Raw genomic sequence first — 12,615 nt, forward strand, 5'->3', positions numbered from 1 at the left:
GGAGGAGAGGGCACGGAATGACATGCAGGCAAGGTCCATGTAAGAGCTCCTTGTGGTAAGTTTCTTCTGCAGATTAGCCAAAACATTCATGTAGTGTTTGTCTCATTACTAACTAGTATGACTGAGTCGTCAAAACCAAATGTGCAGTCTGTGTGCGAGAAGACCGGTCAGACCGCTCCGCCGATGCGAGTGATTGCTCCTGGGACCACGGTGAGTTTAGTTTGAATGGACATTACTTGCTAGTCTTAACATTTGAGTGTCATCATGCTAACGAGACATTGGAAATGATCTTTGGTGCAGCGTAACTCCAGACAAGCATCGCACGATCCTTCTCCAGCTATCGGCACGAGCCAGCCCGCTCCTACACCTCCATGATCATGGTAAGTTTCTCTAGTGTTTTTCTTAACAAATGCATAAAGACCTAGACTTAGCCTTTATTTCCTCCAATATGCTTACCACAATGACCTAGAGTTAGCTTCTTTTCCTCCAAAATGACTTAATAAGCTTACTAACCTCCAAAACCACCCATTTTACCTAAGTTAGCTCTAAAACGATATATACTTAGCTTTGTTTCCTCCAAAATGACCCAAGTTAGCTCTAATATGCTTTGTTAACTAGGTTTGCTCAATAATGACATGTACTTAGCTTACTTATGTCAAAAATGGCATAATTAGCTTGGTTAGCTCATAAACAATCCATTTTACCTAAGTTAGCTCTAAAATGACCCATTTTACCTTAGTTAGCTCATAAATGATCCATTTTACCCAAGTTAGCTCTAAAATGACCCGTTTTACCTAGACTAGCTCCAAAATGATCCATTTTACCTATGTTAGCTCTAAAATGACCCATTTTACCTAGGTTAGCTCCAAAATGACCCATCTTACCTAGGTTAGCTCCAAAATGATGCATTTTACCCAAGTTAGCTCTAAAATGGCCCGTTTTACCTAGATTAGCTCATAAACGATCCATTTCACCTAGGTTAGCTCACAAACGATCCATTTTACCTAGTTTAGCTCCAAAATGGCACATCACACCTAGGTTAGCTCTAAAATGCTGCATTTTACCTAAGTTAGCTCATAAACGATCTATTTCACCTAGGTTAGCTCATAAACGATCCATTTCACCTAACTTAGCTCAAAAACGATCCATTTCACCTAGGTTAGCTCCAAAATGACCCATCTTACCTAGGTTAGCTCTAAAATGATGCATTATACCTAAGTTAGCTCATAAACGATCTATTTCACCTAGGTTGGCTCATAAACGATCCATTTCAACTAAGTTAGCTCATAAATGATCCATTTCACCTAAGTTAGCTCATAAATGGCATATACTTCTTCTTCTAGTCACCTTTTTTGAACTTTCTTATTTGCCATTTTGCAGATTTCATTCACTTCATGGAAGCTAGCTTGCTATCATGGAGTGCTTGTTTTTTCTTTCATTCTCCTCTAGTATTCTTCTAGCTTGCTATGATGGAACTTGCTATCTTGATGAAACTTTGCATTGTAATATGTATGGATGGAACAATGTGTATGTGCAACTTGCTATGTATGAATGGATGGAACTATATATGTATGCACGATGAAACTTATGTGCTGGATATGTCATATGTTTGCTGTTAAATAGCCCTGTGATATATATATATATATGTCATATATTTGCTGTGAAAATTGCTAGATTTAAAAAACAGAAAAAAAAAAGAGGCATCTTTGCCGTCAACCGCTGATGGCAAAGGCTCCTTTGCCGTCTGCCGCGGACGGCAAAGAAGCCACGCGGCGGCCACCTGTGCTCCCTGGGAGCTGACCCATTTGGTTTGTTTGCCTACAACGACGGACGGCAAAGGCTTTGCCTACAGTGGCAGACGGCAAAGAATGCCCACATTTGCCTACGGCAGTAGACGGCAAAGGCTTGTCCCGCAGTGACGTCCAGCTGATGTCATTCGGCGGACGGCAAAGGTCGGACGCTCTTTGCCGTCAGCGGCGGACGGCAAAGGCTGCCGTTAGCCGCCTAACGGACTAACAGCGCATTTATTGCCGTCAGCTTTCTTTGCCGTCAGCCGCTGAGAGCAAAGGCCCCTTTGCCGTCCGCTTCAAAAAGCAAACGGCAAAGAAGCTCTTTACCGATCCCTACTTTGTCGGAGCCTTTTGCCGTCCGCGGCAGACGGCAAAGGCCTTTGCCGTCCGCCATCCTTGCCTTTGCCGTCTGCCGTGGCAGACGGCAAATTAGCCGATTCCTGTAGTGTTGGGTGTATCTCTTGGGAGCGTGAACCCTCTGGGGAAAGGTTCGTCTCGGATGCGGGGGCCGAGACCCAGCTCATCTTCTTCTTCTAGCGCCATGGATCGATTGAGGCGATCGATCCGGTGGCGGGCATCGTTTTCTCTGATTCCTTCTCGGCGGCCAAGGCGGTCGCTGAGTGACAGGTGATCAACAGGCGGTGGGGAAATACGCCTCTCCCTGCGGGGGGGAGGAGGCGGACAGTCGTCTCACCGCCGCACTGCTCTTGGGTGGCCGTCTTGGTCGCGCTCGATGGTGACGTGAGTCCGGCTGCGGCTAGCAGCAGGCTCCTTGTCTCTTCTGTCGCGGATGCCACCAGTCGGCGTCCGGGATGTCGCGCCTTGGTCCCGGCGAGGAGGCGGGTCGTCGTTTCGCCGATTGGGCGCTTCAGTGCGGCACCCGGCCCCTTGCTGCTCAAAAGCCGCGTCGCGGAGCTGCTGGACTCGCTCCGTCATGTGGCGACGCTCGTCGCCTTCGAGCTTGTCTAGCTCGTCCGCTGCCACCTGGGCAGCGCGTATGTTCTCTGCAGGCGTGGCGTAGACGGGAGGATCTGTCCCGAACATGCTGGCGACGGTCGCGCCACGCTGCCGGACCAGGCCAACGCGGCTAGGACCACCAGGAGTCGGCGTGCCGCCGACAGCACGGTCCATCTCCCGCTGGTACGCCTCCGAAAGGCGTCTCATGCTGGCCAGCCGGTTGGCGCTTTCTACGAGCTGGACACGGCGTGCCTCCAGCGTCTCGGCGTCGACGTCTTCTGGAACGGGCGCAGTCAGGTCTTGCATCGCCGCCTGCAACGGATCCTGGCCACCTCCACCAAAGTGCTCGCCATGGCTGATGACGAACACTTCCGTGACGGTGCTGCCGCCGCTGTCCGCGCGAGGAAGCGGCTCGTCGTAGACCACCACGTTGGTGGGGAACGCGTCAAGCAACGCCGTGTCGGAGTCGACCAACATCGGTTCAGTGGAGCCAACTGACTCCAAGTCTGCAGCAGGCTCGCTGGCGACGTGAAGCTGATCGAGGAGGCTCACGAGGCGGCTCTCAGGGCCATCGGTGCCCGCATCAGACGCGGGCTCGTCGGAGAGGCGAATCTCGCCAACAAGATCGGCGAGGCAGCTCGCCACGCACGCGACCTCCGCGTCGTGCAACGCGTCGGCACAGACACCGTCTGGCGTGCCGGGCTGGCTGCACTCGCCAGGAAGGAACAGGGTTCCCGTCCAGAACAGGTCTCCGGGAGACGGTGCACCTCGCCCCACGGTGGGCGCCAAATGTCGGGGGTTGGGTGCGACATATGCCAATGGATGGCTTATCATGGTGGGAGCGAGTAGAACGTCACCGGTGCTTGGAAGCGGGATGAGGCGTAGACACGAACGCCGGCGCACTTTACCCAGGTTCGGGGCTCTCCTAGGAGATAACACCCCTAGTCCTGCTCCGGGGTCTCCACATGATCACTAAGGCACTAGTGGGTACAATGGTGCTCCTCGAGCTGTATGCTAGAGGTAGAAGAAGGCAGGGCTTGCTTTCCTCTCCCCCTAGGTGTGAGTCTAATTCTAACAGGTTGGAACCCTTTGCATGGGTGCCCTGGGGGGTTTATATAGGCCTACCCCCAAGGGTACAATGGTAATCCGGCCGGGTGTAGGTCCCGACTGTCAGTCTCTCTGGTCGCCGGTTTCTCCGCCGGCTGCTGGGGCCCGCCGCTTGGTGGGCCCCACCGACTGGTCTGGTACGGAGCCGACAGGCCGCCTCCGCCGCTCGCGGGTCTTGCTGGCTGCTGATTACTGTAGCCGCAACGCTAATGATGCATGCTTGGTCAGGAGGGCGTGGCTACAGTCCCGCCGCCTGGTGGGAGATCACTGTAGCCACTCTGGGTCTTATCTGGTTAATGGTGCACAGGCCTCGAGGAAGGAACGGGCCGCCTGCTAGGAGCCGACCTCCCTCGGGTCCGACTGGTGAGGCCTCTGCTGTCTTCCGGGCTCTCGCTGCCCGGTAGGGCCCGTCGTCTTCAGGCTGTACCGACAGGCGGTCGTGGGAGCAGGGCTCCGCCTGACAGGAGTGACGTCAGGGGCGGAGTGGCAATAGTGCCGCGCCGGGCGGAGATCTCTGCCTGTACGGAGCACTGTGGCCACGCCCGGCCCTGGATACGGGGGTGATGGGCTACACTGTAGCCTTGCACTGTCTTGTCTTCTTAATGGGGGCGCAGACTTTGAGGGCGCCATGGGCCGACTGCTAGGAGCCGGCCTCTCTGGAAGCCGCCTACTAGGAGTTGGCCCGTCTTGGAGCCGCCTTCCTGAGCATGGCCGTCTTCTGGAAGTCGGTCGTTCAGCCAGCCGGCCACCAGAAGGCGGCGCTTCGTCTTGACGTCTTGAGGTGCGCAGCCAGCCCCGATGTCTTGAAAGGTTCTGGGACTCGGGTTAGGCTACCCGTGGCCCATTACTCTGACACTATTTCATTTCTTTCATGCATATGTAAATCATTTTCATGGTCTAGCAAATATTGTTCTAGTGGATCAGGAGGTGGTACAGCAATAGAAGCAAGACCAATTATTTCATCCTCACTAGGCAATTCTTTTTCAGGAAACTTTCTACTAAACTTGGAAAAATTAAACTCATGAGACTCATCACCAAAACTAACACCGACAGTTTGTTTCTCACTATCTATCTTAGCATTAACGGTGTTCAAGAAAGTTCTACCAAAGATAATGGGACAAAAGTCATCTTGTGGGGAACCAAGAACAAGAAAATCAGTAGGGTATTTTATTTTCCCACACAAGACTTCAGCATCTCTAACAATCCCAACTGGTGATATGCTATCTCTATTAGCAAGTTTAATGGTAACATATATGTCTTCTATCTCTGCGGGTGCTATGTCATTCATAATTTCTTGATATAAGGAATAAGGAATAGCACTCACGCTAGCACCTATGTCACATAAACCATGATAACAGTGATCTCCTATTTTAACTGAGACAACGGGCATGCCAACAACATGTCTGTGTTTATCCTTTTTATCAGGTTTGGCAATTCTGGCAGCTTCTTCGCAGAAGTAAATAACATGCCCATCTACATTTTCTTCCAAGAGATCCTTAACCATAGCAATACTAGGTTCTACTTTAATTTGTTCATCTGGTTTAGGTGTTCTAATATAACTTTTGTTGACCACAGTTGAAACTATAGCATGTTCCTTTATCCTAACAGGAAAAGGTGGTTTCTCAATATAAACAGTACGAACAACTGGATCAACATTGTAAAGTATAGTTTCTTCTTTAACTGTTACTGGTTCTCTAATTTCTTCTTTCATAGGTGGGTGATATTTAAACCACTTCTCTTTAGGGAGATCAACATGAGTAGAAAATGATTCACAAAAGGAGGCTACTATCTCAGAGTCAAGTCCATATTTAGTGCTAAATTTTTGAAAAGCATCAGTATTCATAAAATATTTAACACAATCATACTTAAGTTTAATACCTCACTCTTTACCTTCGTCGAGTTCCCAATCTTCAGAGTTACGTTTAATTCTTTCCAAAAGATCCCACCATAATTCAATAGTCTTCTTCATAAAAGAACCAGTACAAGAAGTATCAAGCATGGATTGATCATCACGAGAAAGCCAAGCATAAAAATTCTGGATAATAATTTCTCTTGAGAGCTCATGATTGGGGCATCAATATAATTGACTTAAGCCTCCCCCAAGATAGAGAGATACTTTCTCCTTCACGAGGCCAAAAATTATATATGTAATTCCGATCACGATGAACTAGATGCATAGGATAGAATTTTTTATGGAACTCCAATTCCAGGATCCAATATCATCGCAGAGCCTGTACCATGCCAATGCTTTTCTCTTCAAAGATAAAGGGAAAACCTTCTTCATAACTTCATCTCCGGGTAAACCTGCAAGCTTGAACAATCCACAAATTTGTTCTACATATATCAAGTGCATATCAGGATGTTCGGTTCCATCTCCTGCATAAGGATTAGCTAGCAGTTGTTCTATCATACCCGAAGGAATTTCATATTCAATATTTTCAGTAGGTGAAGTAGGTTGAGGGGTAGCTAATTGTGGTTCCGGTCGAGGTGAAGATACCCCGAACAAACCCCTCAAAGAATTGTTTTCCATAGTATCAAGTGACAGTAAATTTCAGCACACTATATAAATGTTTACTTACCAAAGGCGCTTCACTCCCCGGCAACGGCGTCATAAAATAGCCTTGATGAGCCACAAGTATAGGGGATCAATTTTAGCTCTTTTCGATAAGTAAGAGTGTCGAACCCAACGAGGAGCAGAAGGAAATGACAAGTGGTTTTCAGCAAGGTAATGTGTGCAAGTGCTGAAATTGTAAGTAGCACAGTAGTTTGATAGCAAGATAATTTGTAACGAGCAAGTAACGATAGTAGTAACAAAAGTGCAGCAAGGTATCCCAATCCTTTTGAGGCAAAGGACAGGCCAAAACAGTCTCTTATGATAAGCAAATCGTTCTTGAGGGTACACGGGATTTTTCGTCTAGTCACTTTCACCATGTTAGTTTGATTTGTGTTCGGTACTTTCATAATTTGATATGTCGGTAGACCGGTGCTTAGGTGTTGTTCTTACTTGAACAAAACCCCTACTTATTATTAACCATCCCGCAAGCATCCGCAAGTACCAGAAAAGTATTAAGAATAAATTCTCACCATAGCATTAAACTTTTGGATCCAATCGGTCCCTTACGGAATAGCGCATAAGCTGGAGTTTAAGCTTCTGTCACTCTCGCAACCCATCATATAATTGCTACTCCACAATGCATTCTCTTAGGCCCAAATATGGTGAAGTGTCATGTAGTCGACGTTCACATGACACCACTAAGGGAATCACAACATACATACTATCAAAATATCGAACACATATCAAGTTCACATGATTACTTGCAACACGATTTCTCCCGTGACCTCAAGAACAAAAGTAAATACTCACAAATGATAATCATGCTCAAGATCAGAGGGGTATTAAATAGCATATTGGATCTGAACATATAATCTTCCACCAAATAAACCATATAGTAATCAACTACAAGATGTAATCAACACTACTAGTCACCCACAAGCACCAATCTATAGTTCGGATAACAAGATTGAACACAAGAGATGAACTACAGTTTGAGATGGGACGGTGCTGTTGAAGATGTTGATGGAGATGGCCCTCCCCAAGATGGGAGAGTTGTTAATGATGATGATGACGATGACGATGATTTCCCCCTCCGGGAGGGAAGTTCCCCCGGCGGAATCACTCTGCCGGAGAGGGCAAAAGTGCTCCTGCCCAAGTTCCGCCTTGAGACGGCGGCACTCCATCCTGAAAGTCCCCTCCTTATTTTTTTTTCTAGGTCAAAATGACTTATATACCAGAAGATGGGCACCAAAGGTGGGTCTGGGTGAGCACAACCCACCAGGGCATGGCTGGGCTCCCTAGCGCGCCCAGGTGGGTTGTGCCCACCTGGTGGGCCCCCTCTGGTACTTATTTTCTCCAATATTCTTCATATATTCCATAAAAATTCTCCGTGAAGTTTCAGTTTGTTTGGAGTTGTGCAGAATAGGTAGCCTGACGTAGCTTTTCCAGGTCCAGATTTTCAGCTGCCGAAATTCTCCCTCTTTGTGTATATCTTGCATATTATGAGAGAAAAGGCATTAGATTACTCCAAAAAGCATTATTATGGATAAAAACATCATAAATAATAGTAGAAAAACATGATGCAAAATGGGCATATCAGATACCACATATATGTTACTCCTCACTATAAAGGTAGTAACATATGCATGTTACTAGTCAAAGTTACTCCCCACTATGACTAGCCTTATGTGTAGAGCTGGTCTGCATTCGAATGGACGCGATTGATGTGTCTCGAGAACTATTTCTACACTATAACGCAATGATCTGGATCCGTCTGGCCACTTGAAGAGCCACTCGGGACAGCTGAGCCTGGTCAGAGTGGCCTTTAGGGCGTGAAGGGTCGTGCTGGTCCATGATGAGTGTATTTTACACTCATTTTCACCATTGTTTAAACTGGCTCTAATACTATTACTAATGACTAATAAAAAGCAAGGGCATACAAATCCCTTTATTTATTTTGTTTCCCATGGGAATGGGCCATTTCAAGGAAGGAATCAAAGCATATACAGAAATATGAAGTCTGACGATTAACCCCAAGTAGTTGGAGGCGCAGAGACACATCCAGAGGAAAATACGGCGTCTGGTACAAGTGCACCCGCTCATACAAGCGCGCATACCACCTGACGTCGCCTTCGTGACATCATCATAAGTCAACTTTATAAAAGTCTCGAGGCCCCATTCCCAACATAACATCGCATGAATCATCGAGACAATGAAGACCAGGAACTCTAAGCCGCCACACCACCATCCATCCCCATAGCCACTGCCATTCCCATCTCCATCTAGGATATTGTTATAGGACATGTAGTTCTCTCCCTAGTGTTGTGGAACTTGCGATGCTGATCTGGGATATCGTCATATGACAACTTTTGCGACTTGCGTTGTTACCATTGATGGTTTTTCTGCCAGCCATCATTACCGTGTTGATCACTGCGCATTGCAATTGCGACCAGATCTGCCACGCTCACACCATCTCCATCACACTTTGTGCTTCTAGTTGCGGTTGTTCCCCTGATTTGAGTTAGAGTGGCCATTGTGAATTGCAGACTCGGCACTCGCCTTACCCCCAGTCCTGGGGCGTCTACGCATCACGACGAGTGTTCTCCTCTCCGGTGGCATATTTATTGGCAATTTTCAAGGAGAGGAGTGGCAGCGTGTGGCCGAAGATGGTGAAAATTGAACGAATAGGGGCTCGGCGATGACAATGTGGCTTTGGAATCGAAACGGGCAGTAGATATGGATTATAACAGGCCGCATAAACAGCAATACTAACCGGCGGGAAAAGCGTGAGTTTTGAATGTAGAGCACCGACGGGCCAATTCTAGTGGCCAGAATTGATGACCAACGGTCCATTTTTGCTATCAAAACACACCATCATCGTTTAGGCCGCTCAATGCTAAACCTCCAGCCGAGCCCTCGGGGCCATACCACTAATGCCTCCAAACTAGTAGATCGATGATAAGGCTCGTCACAGACAAGTGGTCTTGTCCGAGCCCGTAATGACATTTGAAACTCCAAACAAAATTTGAAAAGGCTAAAAATTTTGAATCTGTGAACAATTTTTGGAAACAGGGACAATTTCTTTAAACTCTGAACAAAAACTAGAAACCACGAACATTTTAGCACATTTTTCTAACATTTCTTTGAAAAAAGGAACATTTTCTGAAATTCTGAACATTTTTATGTAATCAGGATTTTTATTAAAATTTGTGAAAATTTAGAGCAAAACAAAAATAAATGAACAATTCTTGAAATTCTAAACAATGTTTTAACACTTTTTGAAATTGCGCGATTTTCTTGAAAACAGGAACAATTTCTTGAAACTGTGAACGGTTTTTTAAATTTTTACGATTTTTTTAAAAGTGAACAATTTTTTTATTTAAAAACAAAATTTGAAGAAGGGAACAGTTTTAGAAGTTATGAAAAAAAATTAAAACCACAAACATTTTTTTAAATGCAGATATTTTTAAAATTTTGAACAAATTTTAAAAACAAGAACATTTTTTGGACCACCATGTGCTGCCCAAACAAATCAGCTTTGGGAGATTTCGCCGACACTTCTTTGTCTCGCTTACAGAGAGATAGAGGTACGCATCGCCTTAGGAGCGTGCTAAGCGGGCCAGCCCAGTAGGATTAGTTCGCAAATTTCATTCATTTTATCTTTTTTATATTTTTTATGTTTCGAGACCTTATAAATATATATATATATATATATATATATATTTCAGAAAATAATTTATTTAGTGAAAATTTAGAAAAATCACTATAAATATGAAATGTTAACGCAATGCAAAAAAAAATTAGTATATTTTTTCTTTAAAAGTTGGTACCATTAATTAAACTCTTTGTGACATTACAAATTGTTCACGTGTTTCATACGTTTAAAAAATATAGAATGTAAAAAATTGTCCCTATAATTCAAACAACGTTTCATAACATCCATAATATGTACATTACATTTTGTTTGAGCGTTATTAAAAAATGTTTATACAATGTAAAAATAAGTTCACAGTAATTTGAAAACATGTTTTGTATCATTACCATAGTGTTTCAATGTGCATTGGAAAATTGTTTTTTATTCAGCAGAGGCAAAAGATTTGCCTTGTCCATTAATTAAGAAGAGAATAGAGTTTTGTTACAAATACCACCCCTTTTACAACAAACTATTACTATCCAAAAAATATTATCCCTAGCCTTTTGGCACCCGCGGTGACCCACAGCCGCGCCTCTATCTTGATGATGATGTTGAGTAAGATTAGTGGTGGTGCACTCTTTTGCCTAATGACCCGAGCATTCCGCTCATATTTAACACGTATTTGAAAAATATTTAAAAGCATGTATAAAAAATGTTCAGCATGTATAAAAAAATGTTTTAGAAATATACCAAAAATATACAATGTGTATGAAAAAATAGACATCGGAAAATATATTTCAAAAAATGATATACATGTATTTGAAAAATGTTGAACGTGTATACAAAAATGTACAGTGCATGAAATCATAGACATGTGTTAGAAAATGAAAAATAGAAAGAAAGAAATCGAAGAAAGCCGGTGAAAACCAAAGAAATAAACAAAGAAAAATAAATGTAAATAAAAAGTAAAAAAATCAGAGAAAATCCCAAAAACGGATGCAAACATTAAAAAAACAATAAGAATACCATAGGGAGAATAAAAGTCGTGCGGCAGCTACAATACTGGGTCGACCCAGTAGTGCCGCACCAGGGGCGAGCTGAAGCTACGTCTCGCTATAAGTGAGATATAGCTCCCGCGGATTTAGTGTGCTTGGTCTCGAAATGTTCACTCGTGCGTTGCTATTGCGTTGACTTTGGTACGAGTTGAAAGAGCCCGTCAAAATTTGGGTGGGTTTGAAGAATCCATGCGATAAGATGGACTCTCTACGCTTCTACTACTATCATCATTGGCAATGGTACCCATGCCTCATGCCACATTTTGGGACTCCCTTGGCTCAACTGGAAGAGGCCAAAGGACATCGCTCCTCTCATCTACACAGCTTCCTCGCGTAAAAATCGGCAAGTCAAAGTCTTGGCGGACAATGCTTGGGTTCGCAAAATCAGCCTTGATGAGGTCACTTCCATGCAGCACCTACGGGATTTATTACACTTTGATCATGCATTGAGGGCACACACCTTCCCAAGGATGTCGAAGATGACTTAATATGGAAGGGCTCGCCAAGTGGGCAATACTCATCGGCCTTAACATATAATGCACAATTTATTCGGTCAACAAGCATAACATTGTGATGTTTCATCTGGGGTGCTTGGGCCCCACCAAAGGCAAAAAAAAAATGCTTGGTTTGCAATCCAGTACAGTATTTGGATGCTCCACTGGCTTGCTTGGCATGGTTGGCAAAATTGTGGCATTTATCCACTTTGCAAACAAGTTTAAGAATGCGGGGCTCATCTATTCTTCAAATATCGTTTCAGAATCCGGATTTGCAACCCCGTCAAGGATTGGCTAGGCCTCCACACCATTGACACATCCACGTAAGCAGCAGAGAAATCTATCAAGCATTGGTATCGTACTATGTCAGTCGACAACATTCCCCATAGAAAAGCAATGAACTCCCTCACCGTGCTCCTTGGTTGATCTATTTTGAATGAGAGGAATGCACGGTTCTTCCGGCACAGATCCACTCCACCGGCGGTGATCATTGGTGCCATAAAGGGAGAAGCAAAACTTCGGGTAATAGTAGGAGCTAGCAAATTAGGTAAGAGCAACTCTAGCAAACCCCGCATCCCACCGGCCCGCAAAACGCATTTGCAATTCGCGCAAAACCACTTTTGCGGGCCGGCTTGGACGGCCACAGATGCAGACCCCTCAAACGGACCCGTAAAAAAGTATATGCGCGGAATATGCTTTTTTACGGGTCGGCTTTGCGGGATCTGCTCTTTGCGCCGCTGCATCCCGCATCTTATCGGCCCGCAAATATCAAATCCAATATAAAGACAACAATCGAAAGTAAAACTTAATTATCAAATCAAACATAATACAATAATCATCCACATTACAAATAATTATTCAAATCAGCATAGCAAACTTAAATAATGCAATACAAAACTTGTCATGAATACAAATACAAATGAATACAAAAATAAGTCACTGTCCAGTTCTTTGCCAATGGTGCTCAGTGAGATCCTCCTGAAGTTGAAAGTGGGTGTTTGCATTTTCAATCTCCTTGTATGTT

This window comes from Aegilops tauschii, chromosome 6 (genome assembly GCF_002575655.3).
Source record: "Aegilops tauschii subsp. strangulata cultivar AL8/78 chromosome 6, Aet v6.0, whole genome shotgun sequence".
Lineage (NCBI taxonomy): Eukaryota > Viridiplantae > Streptophyta > Magnoliopsida > Poales > Poaceae > Aegilops > Aegilops tauschii.